Consider the following 11,864-nt stretch of genomic DNA (forward strand, 5'->3'; position numbering starts at 1 on the left):
TGTAGATGTCCCTGGACCATTGGATGGTGTCTGAGATCATGAGGGGCTGCATGAGCCATGCGTAGTGCGACCGATCCTGCAGGTCTGCAGCACATGCTCGTTGCAGGGGTCCCAGGTGCCCAGGGCTCCGACAATCAGGGCATCCATCTGCACCTCGTATTCCATCGCTTTCAGGATGTCAGCCAGGGGGGCGTACAAACTGGCCGATTAAATTCAATGTTGAGAAATGCAAAGTGATGCACACTGGAAAAAAATAATCCCAACTACACATATAAAATGATGTGTTCTGAATTAGCTGTTAACCTCTCAAGAAAGCGATCTTGGAGTCACATAATTCTCTGAAAACTTCAGCTCAATGCATAGCAGCAGTCAAAGAGGCTGTCAGGAAAGGGATAGAAAATATAATGACACTATATAATCGTTGGTGCACCCACACCTTGAATACTGTGCCCAGTTCTGGTGGCCCCACTTGAAAAAGGGTATAATGGAACTGGAAAACATTCAGAGCAGGGGAGCAATGATGATGAAGAGCATGGAATGGCTTCCATATGAGGAGAAACTAAAAACATTAGTGCTGTTCAGTTTAGAGACGAGGCAAATAAAGAGGGATCTGATAGACGTCTATAACATGCTGAAAGGTGTAGAAAAAGTGAGTAGAGAAGTATTATTCACCTTTTCCCATAATACAGATAAGAACTAGATAAGTTAATGGAGGACAGGCTATTAGCCAAGATGGCCAGGGATACAACACCATGCTTGAGGCAACCCTAAACCTCTGACTACAGAGACTGGGAGGGGGAAGACAAGAGAACACTCCAACTGCCCTGTTCTGTACACTCCCTCTGAAGCTCTGGTACTGGCCATGATCAGAGACAGGATACTGGGTGAGATCAACCATTGGTGTGACCCAGTATGGCAGTTCTGATGTTCTTACAGGAAAATCTGGGGTCAAAGAATTAATTGTGATTTCTGCATAACATCATTTAGGCCAGGAGTCTCAAACTCAATTTACCTTAGGGCCAGTGCCAGTCCTCAAATCCTCCCAGTGGGACAAAAATGTCACTCATGCTCCCTGGAACCCGCCCCCCAAAACTCCTTCCCCCCCAAACTCTGCCCCCCAACTACCTAAGGTTCTGGGAGGGAGTTTGGGTTGGGGAGGAGGTCTGGGGTAGGGGATTGGGGTGCAGGCTCTGGGAGGGAGTTTGGGTGCTGGGTGCAGGCTCTTGGCTGGGGCAGAGGAGGGGGTGCAGGCTTGAGGGGGGAGGGGTGCAGGGTCTGGGAGGGAGTTTGGGTACAGAAGGGGTGAGAGGGGTTCTGGGAGGGAGTTTGGGTGGGGGAGGGGGTCTGGGGTGCAGGCTCTGGGAGGGAGTTTGGGTGCTGGGTTCAGGCTCTTGGCTGGGGCAGAGGTGGGGGTGCAGGAGGAGGGGGTGCAGGCTCGAGGGGGGAGGGGTGCAGGCTCTGGGAGGGAGTTTGGGGCGGGAGGGTGTGTTTGGGAAGGAGGTGCAGGCTTTGGAAAGGAGTTTGGGGGCAAGAGGGGATATGTGGGGGGATGGTGCAGTCTCTGGGAGCAGGTCGGGGGGCAGCACTTACCTGGGGTTCCAAGGTGGGGTGGGCAGGGGCGCTGGGGACACAAGCGCACGGAGGCACAGCCCCGCCCCACCCCGGGGCCACAGGGAGGGGCCGACAGACACCTGGAGCGAGCAGGCAGACTCTGCTCAGCTGTGCTGCCAGGGCCCTGGGCCATTGTAAACTGCATAGGCGGAAGGGGAGTTCCCCAGGGGCAGCACGTGTAGCCAAGGGAGAGATCCAGCCCCAAAACTGCTGGAGCCCAGCAGGCCACGTTGGGGAGGTTTGCGGGCCACAGGTAGCCTGCAAGCTGGGAGTTTGAGACCCCTGATTTAGCCCAATATGAGTAACCTCTTTTCCCCCCATTAAATAACAGAAAACATGCAACTAGAGCTAAATTCTGTGCGTAGGGCATAGGGATTAGTTAATATCCTAAATCCTTAATTTGGAAATGAAACAATGCACAATTAGCTGCTGCTAATGCACAAAATGACCATTTAAAATAAACTGCAAGTTATTTTTACATTATACAAGTATTGTCTTGATAAATCATTAATACTAAACAAACATGTTCAACCTAACAGCAACATGGGGCACGAAATACACCCAGTTTAGAAAAAAACCTCAGTAACATATTAAATCCTAAATGTATTTACACAGTAGAATCTGTTACATACAAAATAGAATTTCTCAAAAAAACACCCATAATTTGCACACACACACAAAAAGTCTCAAAATACCCCCCATTAATAGTAAAGAAAAAACATCAAAACAAACAAACACTTTCAGCACAAACAACAAACAATACTTTTTCTATTTTTAACAACATTGGGTAGCTTCACCGAAGTGAAGCCTCAAAAAATTGGGTAGAAACTCATAAATGTTCCTCTCCACGGAAATCTTTAGTAAAAGGCGAAAGATTTATACGATCTGAAGAGAAACCAGAGTATACCCCACACTCCGCACAAGCGCTGCCAGGGCAAGAGCAACACTTCACTATCTCACGGTGACTGCACTAACCGGGGCCTGAACCCCGCGTGTTTACAGCCCAGCGCACCGGCCAGATCACCCCGCGCGTTCGCTCCTCGGAACCGGGCTCTCCGGGAGCAAACCCAGCCCGTGGCCACGGGAGGCGGCTGCGGGCGCGCAATGCATTCTGGGGATGGAAATTAGCATGGCCGGGGCGGTCGGAGAGCGCGGGAGGAGCCCGGCCTCTGAGCTGCGGCTGCAGCCCCTGGGACGCGGCTCCGGGCGGGGCGGCGGCTCCCGGGATCCCAGCAGCTTCCCCGGGCGCAGCCCCGCGCACTGGTTACCCGGGGCCGCGCGGGAGACGCCTCCGGCCGGGAGCCTGCGGGTGCCGGGCTCTGCGCCTCGGGCGGTGCAGTCGGGCTCGGGCGCTGGTCGCTCCCGTTTCCCCGCGGGAAGGGGCCGGTGCGAGGGCCACTGAGCCGGCGGGGCCGGACCGGCCATTGCCCGGAGCCTGCAGGGGATCCCGCCCCCTGCGGTCAGTGCAGCCCGGCCGGCTTGTGCACAGCAACGTGCTCTGAGACTCCGGGAAATGGTCTCTTGGGGCTGATTCTGCAACAGTTACTCGGGTTATTGAGCACTCACATTCCTGACTAGGGCTCCTCACGTAAGTGCTCGCCCATGTAATGGTTGCCCAGTCTAGCCCCAGGGTTCTCAGACTCAGGACTGCAGTTATTGGGGCAGCAAATTATTAATTACTATTATTTAATATTTTTGATATGGCTGCTCCAATCAGGACCCCACTGCTCTGGGGCTCGACAAAGAGGTAGAAACATTCCCTGCCCCGAAGAGTTTACAGTGCAAGAATGAGTGGATATGATTATGAGGATGGATTGACCCTAATTTGGTGACATTTAATGTTCAGGGAATTTATGGTTCCAGTTCATGTCAGCCAACAGACAAAGCCTCTTGGTCCCTTTCTCATAGTCAAAGAACGATGTGGCTCTGGCTCACACCTCCTGGTACTGTCAGTGGCCGGTGATGTGTTCGATGTAGATGTCCCTGGACCATTGGATAGTGTCTGAGACCATAAGAGGCTGCATGAGCCATGTGTAGTGTGACCGATCCCGCAGGTCTGCAGCACACGCTCGTTGCAGGGGTCCCAGGTGCCTAGGGCTCCGACAATCAGGGCATCCATCAGCACCTCGTAGCCCATCGCTCTCAGGATGTCAGCCAGGGGGGCGTACAAACTGGCCGATTAAATTCAATGTTGAGAAATGCAAAGTGATGCACATTGGAAAAAAATAATCCCAACTACACATATAAAATGATGTGTTCTGAATTAGCTGTTAACCTCTCAAGAAAGCGATCTTGGAGTCAAATAATTCTCTGAAAACTTCAGCTCAATGCATAGCAGCAGTCAAAACTGCTGGAGCCCAGCAGGCCACGTTGGGGAGGTTCGTGGGCTGCAGGTGGCCTGCAAGCTGGGAGTTTGAGACCCCTGATTTAGCCTAATATGAGTAACCCCTTTTTCCACCATTAAATAACAGAAAACATGCAGCTAGAGCTAGGGCATAGGGATTAGTTAATATCCTAAATCCTTAATTTGGAAATGAAACAATGCACAAAGAAAATGACTATTTAAAATAAACTGCAAGTTATTTTTACATTATACAAGTATTGTCTTGATAAATCATTAATACTAAGCAAACATGTTCAACCTAACAGCAACATGGGGCACAAAATACACCCAGTTTAGAAAAAACCTCAGTAATTTTAAATCCTAAATGTATTTACACAGTAGAGTCTGTTACATATAAAAAATAATCCCTTCTAAAATAAAAGACCTATAATTAAAAAAATCTCACAATAACTTTCCCTGTTAATAGTAAACAAAACATTTATTAAAATAAACACAACATTCACTGTACAAAACGAACGATTTTTTTTCTATTTTTTAACAACATTGGGTAGCTTCACCGAAGTGAAGCCTCAAAAAATTGGATAGAAACTCATAAATGTTCCTCTCCACGGAAATCTTTAGTAAAAGGCGAAAGATTTATACGATCTGAAGAGAAACCAGAGTATACCCCACACTCCGCACAAGCGCTGCCGGGGCAAGAGCAACACTTCACTATCTCACGGTGACTGCACTAACCGGGGCCTGAACCCCGCGTGTTTACAGCTCCGCGCACCGGCCCGATCACCCCGCGCGTTCGCTCCTCGGAACCGGGCTCTCCTGGAGCAAACCCAGCCCGTGGCCACGGGAGGCGGCTGCGGGCGCGCAATGCATTCTGGGGGTGGAAATTAGCATGGCCGGGGCGGTCGGAGAGCGCGGGAGGAGCCCGGCCTCTGAGCTGCGGCTGCAGCCCCTGGGACGCGGCTCCGGGCGGGGCGGCGGCTCCCGGGATCCCAGCAGCTGCCCCAGGCGCAGCCCCGCGCATTGGTTACCCGGGGCCGCGCGGGAGACGCCTCCGACCGGGAGCCTGCGGGTGCCGGGCTCTGCGCCTCGGGCGGTGCAGTCGGGCTCGGGCGCTGGTCGCTCCCATTTGCCCGCGGGAAAGGGCCGGTGCGAGGGCCACTGAGCCGGCGGGGCCGGACCGGCCATTGCCCGGAGCCTGCAGGGGATCCCGCCCCCTGCGGTCAGTGCAGCCCGGCCGGCTTGTGCACAGCAACGTGCTCTGAGACTCCGGGAATTGGTCTCTTGGGGCTGATTCTGCAATAGTTAGCGGGGTAGCCGTGTTAGTCTGGTTCTGTAAAAGCAGCAAAGAGTCCTGTGGCACCTTATAGACTAACAGACGTACTGGAGCATGAGCTTTTGTGGGTGAATACCCACTTCAGATTATTGAGCATTTATTCCTGACTAGGGCTCCTCATGTAAGTGCTCACCCATGTAATAGTTGTCCAGTCTAGCCCCAGGGTTCTCAAACTAAGAACTGCAGTTATTGGGGCAGCAAATTATTAATTACTATTATTTAATATTTTTAATATGGCTGCATCCAGAAGCTCCGATCAGGATTAGGGCCCCACTGCTCTGGGGCTCGACAAAGACGTAGAAAAGTTCCCTGCTCTGAACCACTTACAGTGAAAGAAGACAAGTGTTATACAAAGTGTGGGGGAAAGGGATACAAAAATCTCTTAAAGATCCCCATAAAATTATCTCCTCTCAAGACTCCTCAAACCTGAGCATGAGGTTCATTGATCTCCAGCTAACTGAGGTACTAGAACAGCTTTGTTGCATCGGACGAAGTGGGTATTCATCATGAAAGCTTATGCTCCAATAGGTCTGTTAGTCTATAAGGTGCCACAGGACTCGTTGTTGCTTTTTACAGATACAGACTAACATGGCTACCCCTCTGATACTAGAATAGCTTTGAGATTTTAATAATGCTCTATGAGTCTGTCTCTCTCTCTTATGTGGTAAGTAACAGAAGAGATAAAGATATGCATTTTATGTTCAAAGGTCAAGCATCCATGTTCCTGCAGATTTGGGGGGAATGGGGGTGGCAACCCCCACCCTTCCTTGATGACAAGGGCCTGAAATTTCAAATGGGAGATTGTTGGAATTAAATTCAGTACCATCAGATTGCAGCAGAGTTACTACCTACCTCATTGCTTAACTCTATCTTAGTCTGGGTAATTAACATACTGCTAGAATTTTTTTATGTAAGTGCATATTTCCAGGCCAGGGAGAATTTAAGGGGGGGTCAGAAGACCACAACCCCATTCCCTCAATTAAAAAAAATCAGCACAACCAAAGTACAGGATTTCAAACAGAAGCACTAAAGGCCATATAGTTAAATCTGCATGGCATTCCCTTTGAAGTTCCCCAGAGTAAGGGCAGGACATGTCTTTAGATATTTTCAATAGGTACCAATCATAGAAAATTTTAGTCCCAAGAGAGAAAGTTTAGGAAGGTAGCAGTGGGCGAACACAATAGGTTATAATGGAAACTTTTTTGCAACTTTAACCATAGCAGTTGCAACCAGCATAACAGCTGTCATACATCAAATACTCCTGAGGGTGTTCTGCACCAAAAGAACTGGGGCTAGGAGGGAACACGGGTCCACGGCTGACTTGTGAGCTGTGTAGCCACCTCTGGGAAGGAAGGCGTCCTCAGCCACCCGGAGTGCCCCCTCTTGCCCAGAGCCTGGTCACGGGGGCACTCTTCATTCCCGCAGGCAGAGTTTTCCCAGCGTTAGCAGCCTAACACCCCTCCCCTATCTCGCATCTCCCGCCACGGGCACTGTGTCAGTAACGTGCGCGCGCTGAGAGCAGCACGTGGCATCTGTCCCTGGCACAGCATGCTCTCACTTTGCACCATTCTACCTCTGCCCAGGTTGCCCAATCTCCCGTTTGTTCCACGCCAGAGGCAGGAGGATGCTGAGTGGCTCAGCGCTGTGTCGCTCAGACCAGCTCTTGTCTCTTCACTGGCTTTGCCCAGCCAGGGGCGAAGCATAGGTAGCCGTGGCAACAACTGGCAGAGGGTGCTAGATGACTCCTTGCATGCGTTACTTTGGAGAAGGCCTTGCAATATCTAGGGCTACACCTAGCTGTGGATAGGTCAGTATTTTTTTCTCACTGTAGAGATGGGAAATGGCGGCAGAGAGCGCAAAAGTGACTGACAAGATCATACAGCAAGTCAGTGGTACAGGTTTCCTAACTCCCCAGCCCTGTTCTACGCACTACCTGCCACTTCCTGTCTGTTATATAGTCAGACAACTGCACTTGCTGTTTCCCAACTTTTAGGCCTGGTCTACACGGGGTGGGGAGGAAATTGATCTAAGTTATGCAACTTCAGCTACATGAATAACGTAGCTGAAGTCGACGTACTTAGATCGACTTACTGTGGTGTCTTCACTACAGAGAGTCAACTGCTGCCGTTCCCCCATCGACTCTGCCTGCGCCTCCCGCTGAGCTGGAGTACAGGAGTTGACGGGAGAGCGCTCAGTGATCGATTTATCGTGTCTAGACTAGACGCGATAAATTGATCCCCGCTGGATCAATCACTGCCCACCAATCCAGACAGTAGTGAAGACATACCCTAAGTGTAACTCCCCTTTTCATCATCCCTGCTCTTCTTGCAGCAGATACTTTAGCAATGCACTTAAAAGCAGGAGCAACTATAATGAAGGAAAGTCTGAGCCTTGTAACAGTGGTGTGCTGCCACTGGAGAACTATTTGTATAATGTTTACATCCTTTTGTGGCTTTGTGAATGTGTATTGCAATAAGTTGAGGAATGGGTTTATAAGAAGTCTACAAACCACCATCCAAAGGACACCATTTGGCTTTAGACCCTTTTAATGGCAAGATCCTTCTATCCCTCTGAGTGATTCCAGTGGAGGAGGGCTGCTGCTCTTACCCCCAGTTATTGTTGGATTTTCCAGGACTGATTGCAGGGAATTCACCACTCACCAGGGGCATTCACTGCCTTTGCTGTTCTGCCAGCACCCACACCTAGAGAGCTCCAAGGTATAGCTTTAGTTATTTCTCATGGCTTAAATGGAGCGGTAAAGCAGACCTCTCAATTTAAAGTGCACGGCTAGGGGAGTGTACCATTTTTTGTTAGTTGTTGTTATGGGACTCAGAGGCCATGACAATGGGTGCTGCACAAAAATACAGGAACATCCAAACTTCAGTCTAACCAGGGGTCCACTGAAAACCTGCCACTGCACCTGCATGAAACCGAACTTATTCCTGGGGGAATTCTGTGCCAATAAATTAACAATTCTGCAACAAAAAATAAAAATTCTACGCACAATATTTTAAAATTCTGCAAAATTCTGCATACATTAATTGTCAAAATACACAATTTAATCACACCAGTTTCAATTATTTTTGGACATTTATTTCAAAATACCTGTCAGCAAGTATGTCTGTAACAATACAGACAACAAAAGCCACAGGAAATGTTTTTTGACAAACAGATTCCTTACTAGGCATATTAATACAGAACTCTGAGTAATAATTCCTTTAAACTATAATACAGAACCGTATTTCCCACACCCCTCAGAAGCAGTGCAAAGCCTTGGAGGAATCAGGGGTAACAGAGGAGCTAAAGGGAGAGGGAAGTAAATTGCTGGGAAGGAACCTGGGTGTGAATTTGGAGGTTTGTTGGGTATGGGTGGAAAAAGTATGGAACACGTTTTGGGGGGGGGGGACGGGGAGGGATTTTTATGGAGCTTCCCCATGCAGACCCTGGCTGACTCCTAGCTTCTCCCATTCAGTCAGTCACATCTGCCCCTGTCCCCATGTGTCCCTGCACCCCCATGTGTCCTTGAACCCCCCTGTCCACAAGGGTCCCTCCACCCCCCACTTAGACAGCAATTCCCCCCATCCCTATGTGGCCCTGCACCCCCTCCCTGTCCCCATGTGTCTCTGTGCCCCCCCCCAGCCACTCCCCTGTCCCTATGTGCCCCTGTTCCACCTGTCCCCATGTACCTCTGGACCCCCACCCCGCCCCTCCCCGGGCCCGATGGGTCCCAGTCCCGCCGCCCCGAGCCCCATGTGTCTCAGTTCCGCTAACTAGCCACTCCTCAGTCCCTATCCTCCCTCCCCCTGTCCCCATGTGTCTATGTGCCCCCACCCAGCCACTTCCCTGTCCCCATGTATTCCTGTGCCCCCTCCCCCTGGTCCCATGTGTCTCTTTGCCCCCACCCAGCCACCCCCGTTCCTATGTAGCTCTGCACCCCTCCTCTATCACCATGTGGCCCTGCACTTCCCTCTCCCTGTGGCCCTGTGCCTCCACTCCCATTCAGCCCCTGCCCCAGTCTGTCCTCCCCCACTAGCGCTTAAGAGCCCCAGTCTGACACACACACCCCCAACACCCCATGCTGTCTGTCTCCTGACCTGGCCTAACAGGCGATGTGAAGAATTCAGGCTCTCTCCTCCTTAGCTGGCCGGGAGCTGCTGCTTTCTTTGATCGCCACAGTGCCCTCTGATGGGCAAAGGGTGGAACTGCAATAACATTTTGGCAGAAGCTTTTTTCTGTGCAAAAAAATAAAAAATAGGCATGGCTCATTAATTATGCATGCAAGCAGTAGCACAGAATTCCCCCAGGAGTAAAAGATAAATGGACTAAGTCTGGGCCTTCACAAAGTTGCTACACTAGACAAGTAGATTAGCTGCTGTGGCTATTGCTTTGGCAGAAATGGAAGGCTCTGCAATATCAGTGCTTCAGTTTGAATCCACCTGCCAAGCTGTTTGCCCAGAACTTCTCAGCCATGAATTCTAGAACTAATGTCAGATATTACCTACAATCTCATTCAAAAATAAATAGTTTTTGAACAAGGCCTTTCAGCAGCATCAGAGTTATGCTATGTAATTTCCTAAAAAGATCTACCCAAAACAAGGGAAACCTTCAAGCACAAACTTTGTTCCTTTCATTTTCTGCACAGACAATAAACCTCATTAACTTATGATAAAACTCCTGAAATCATTGTATTTTTTACATCAAAAAGCAATCTCATCAAAATAAGGCTTCATTTGTGTGTATGTTTACCTGCTTTAACCTGGTAAATAAGTTTCTTATTTCTTTTCCTAGTTAATAACTATTTAGTTAGTTTATTATAGGATTGCCTATGAGCGTTGTCTTCGGTTTGAGATCTGAGGTGCAATTGACACAGAGGAGTGACCGGGAATGACCTGAATACTGTGGTTTTTAATGTAAGGCACCATCTGTCACAAAGGCAAGCTCACCTGGGTGGCAAGATAGACCAGTGTGCACCAGGGGACTGTCTGTGACTCCATGTTAAGGCTGTTTTAGAGCCTGAGGAGTTCACACTTGATACTTGGTTAGTGAAATCTAAGTATAGAACATACAACTGTGAGGAGCTCCGCTGCCTGCCAGCCCCGGGTGCCCAGGCTCCTGCTCTCTGGGGCTCTGGCTGTACTAGAAAGGTAAGTTTCTAGCTTGCCCGTTTGCAGAGTAAAAGTAAATGGGACCTGAGAGCACCTTAAAGACTCAGAAACCAGAAGGGAAATGAAGAGAACCCATGTGACATTAAAAAACAAAAATCCTCATGATTTTTAAGCCAATCTCATGATTTTCGGGGGGGGGGGGGGTTACTCATGATTTCCAATGGTGAGGGTTGGCAACACCGATAAGGATTATTATTTAGAATTGACATTACAGTATGTTTGAAAAAAATCTCATCAGGACTGGGACCCCTGTGTGCTGGGTATAGCATGACACCTAGTGCCTTCACTTGATTTTACAAATCAAGATACATAGAGCATGTGCTGGGTGTGGAAAAGTCTGTGTAACTGGGACAGTTATTTATATACTTGAGAGTCAATATTACAAACAACAAAAATAAAGAAAAACTCCCCCACAGACCCTCAAGTCTGGAAAGCATTAATTCCTCATATTGTCAAAAGGATTCACAGCAGAAAGTAAAACCCAGCTTTTAAAACAATTCTCCAGTAAAACAAAGAAACTCACATCTATAGACTCACTGTACACTACAAGAAACTTTAACTACATTTCATCATAACCAAACCAATGTATTTCAACTACTGTAAAAAGCTACTTCAAAGAAGCCAAACAAAAACAACCTCCCCACAGTGAAATTCTTTCTGTTTTTCTAACCAAAGTATTCCCCCAAAAGGAGATGTACCATTCCCAGAAGTACTGCAGTGTCAGGTTGATACACATGGTGGACAGAACAAGCTCTATTCTGCCTAATTAAAAATTAATTTGATATACAGCTCTCAAATAAAGGACAACTGATAAAAGCAGACATCTCCACTTGATCTTAGACAAGAATAGCAGAGACACAGTGCTGAAAAGCTGGCATGCTTCACCACCACCACCCCGCTCCCAAAGCTTTCCACTTCACCATGACAAGCTCCTGCTGGTTTCCCTGGGTCACCACACACTCCTAATTTGCATAAACCCACCCACTGACCTGTGACTAGCAATCTCTCACTGTTAACTCTTACAGCAAAACAGTTCAAAGAAAACATATGCAAGTGCTATATCGCAGCCCCAATGATCTTTTCTGCTCCCACATATCAATCTCAAACATACAGTCATCAGGTACACATAAGATATTTGCAGTTTCACTCATTACCAGTCCAGTCCCTTGCTGTTTCTTGTCTAACCACTGCACATTTGGTAGAGCTGATTCCTGACTTTTTCACTCAACTCAGGAAAACAAGAATTGAGAGGTAAGCTGTGTAGGGAAGTCTTCCTCAACTTTATGCTTCCTCAACTTGCACTCAACTTCCCAAGGGCCTTTCAGGATCTTCTATTGACTTCAGGTTTCATTTGATTGTCAGGGATCTTCCAAGGTTTACGGCCTCATTATCCACCTCCTAGTGCAGGGAT

General features: G+C 48.7%; 2 non-coding genes and 1 pseudogene across 2 annotated transcripts; all 3 read right to left on the reverse strand.

Annotated features, from left to right (window-relative positions):
- Positions 1 to 2,400: 2,400 nt before the first annotated feature.
- LOC120386530 lies at positions 2,401 to 2,516 on the reverse strand. The gene has a single exon (XR_005589766.1). It is a non-coding gene; the product is annotated as a U5 spliceosomal RNA (small nuclear RNA).
- Positions 2,517 to 4,504: 1,988 nt separating this feature from the next.
- Positions 4,505 to 4,620, reverse strand: LOC120386529. The gene has a single exon (XR_005589765.1). It is a non-coding gene; the product is annotated as a U5 spliceosomal RNA (small nuclear RNA).
- A 6,520-nt stretch (positions 4,621 to 11,140) lies between these two features.
- LOC120386519 lies at positions 11,141 to 11,315 on the reverse strand (annotated as a pseudogene).
- Positions 11,316 to 11,864: the final 549 nt, after the last annotated feature.

Source organism: Mauremys reevesii, linkage group 18 (genome assembly GCF_016161935.1).
Source record: "Mauremys reevesii isolate NIE-2019 linkage group 18, ASM1616193v1, whole genome shotgun sequence".
NCBI lineage: Eukaryota > Metazoa > Chordata > Testudines > Geoemydidae > Mauremys > Mauremys reevesii.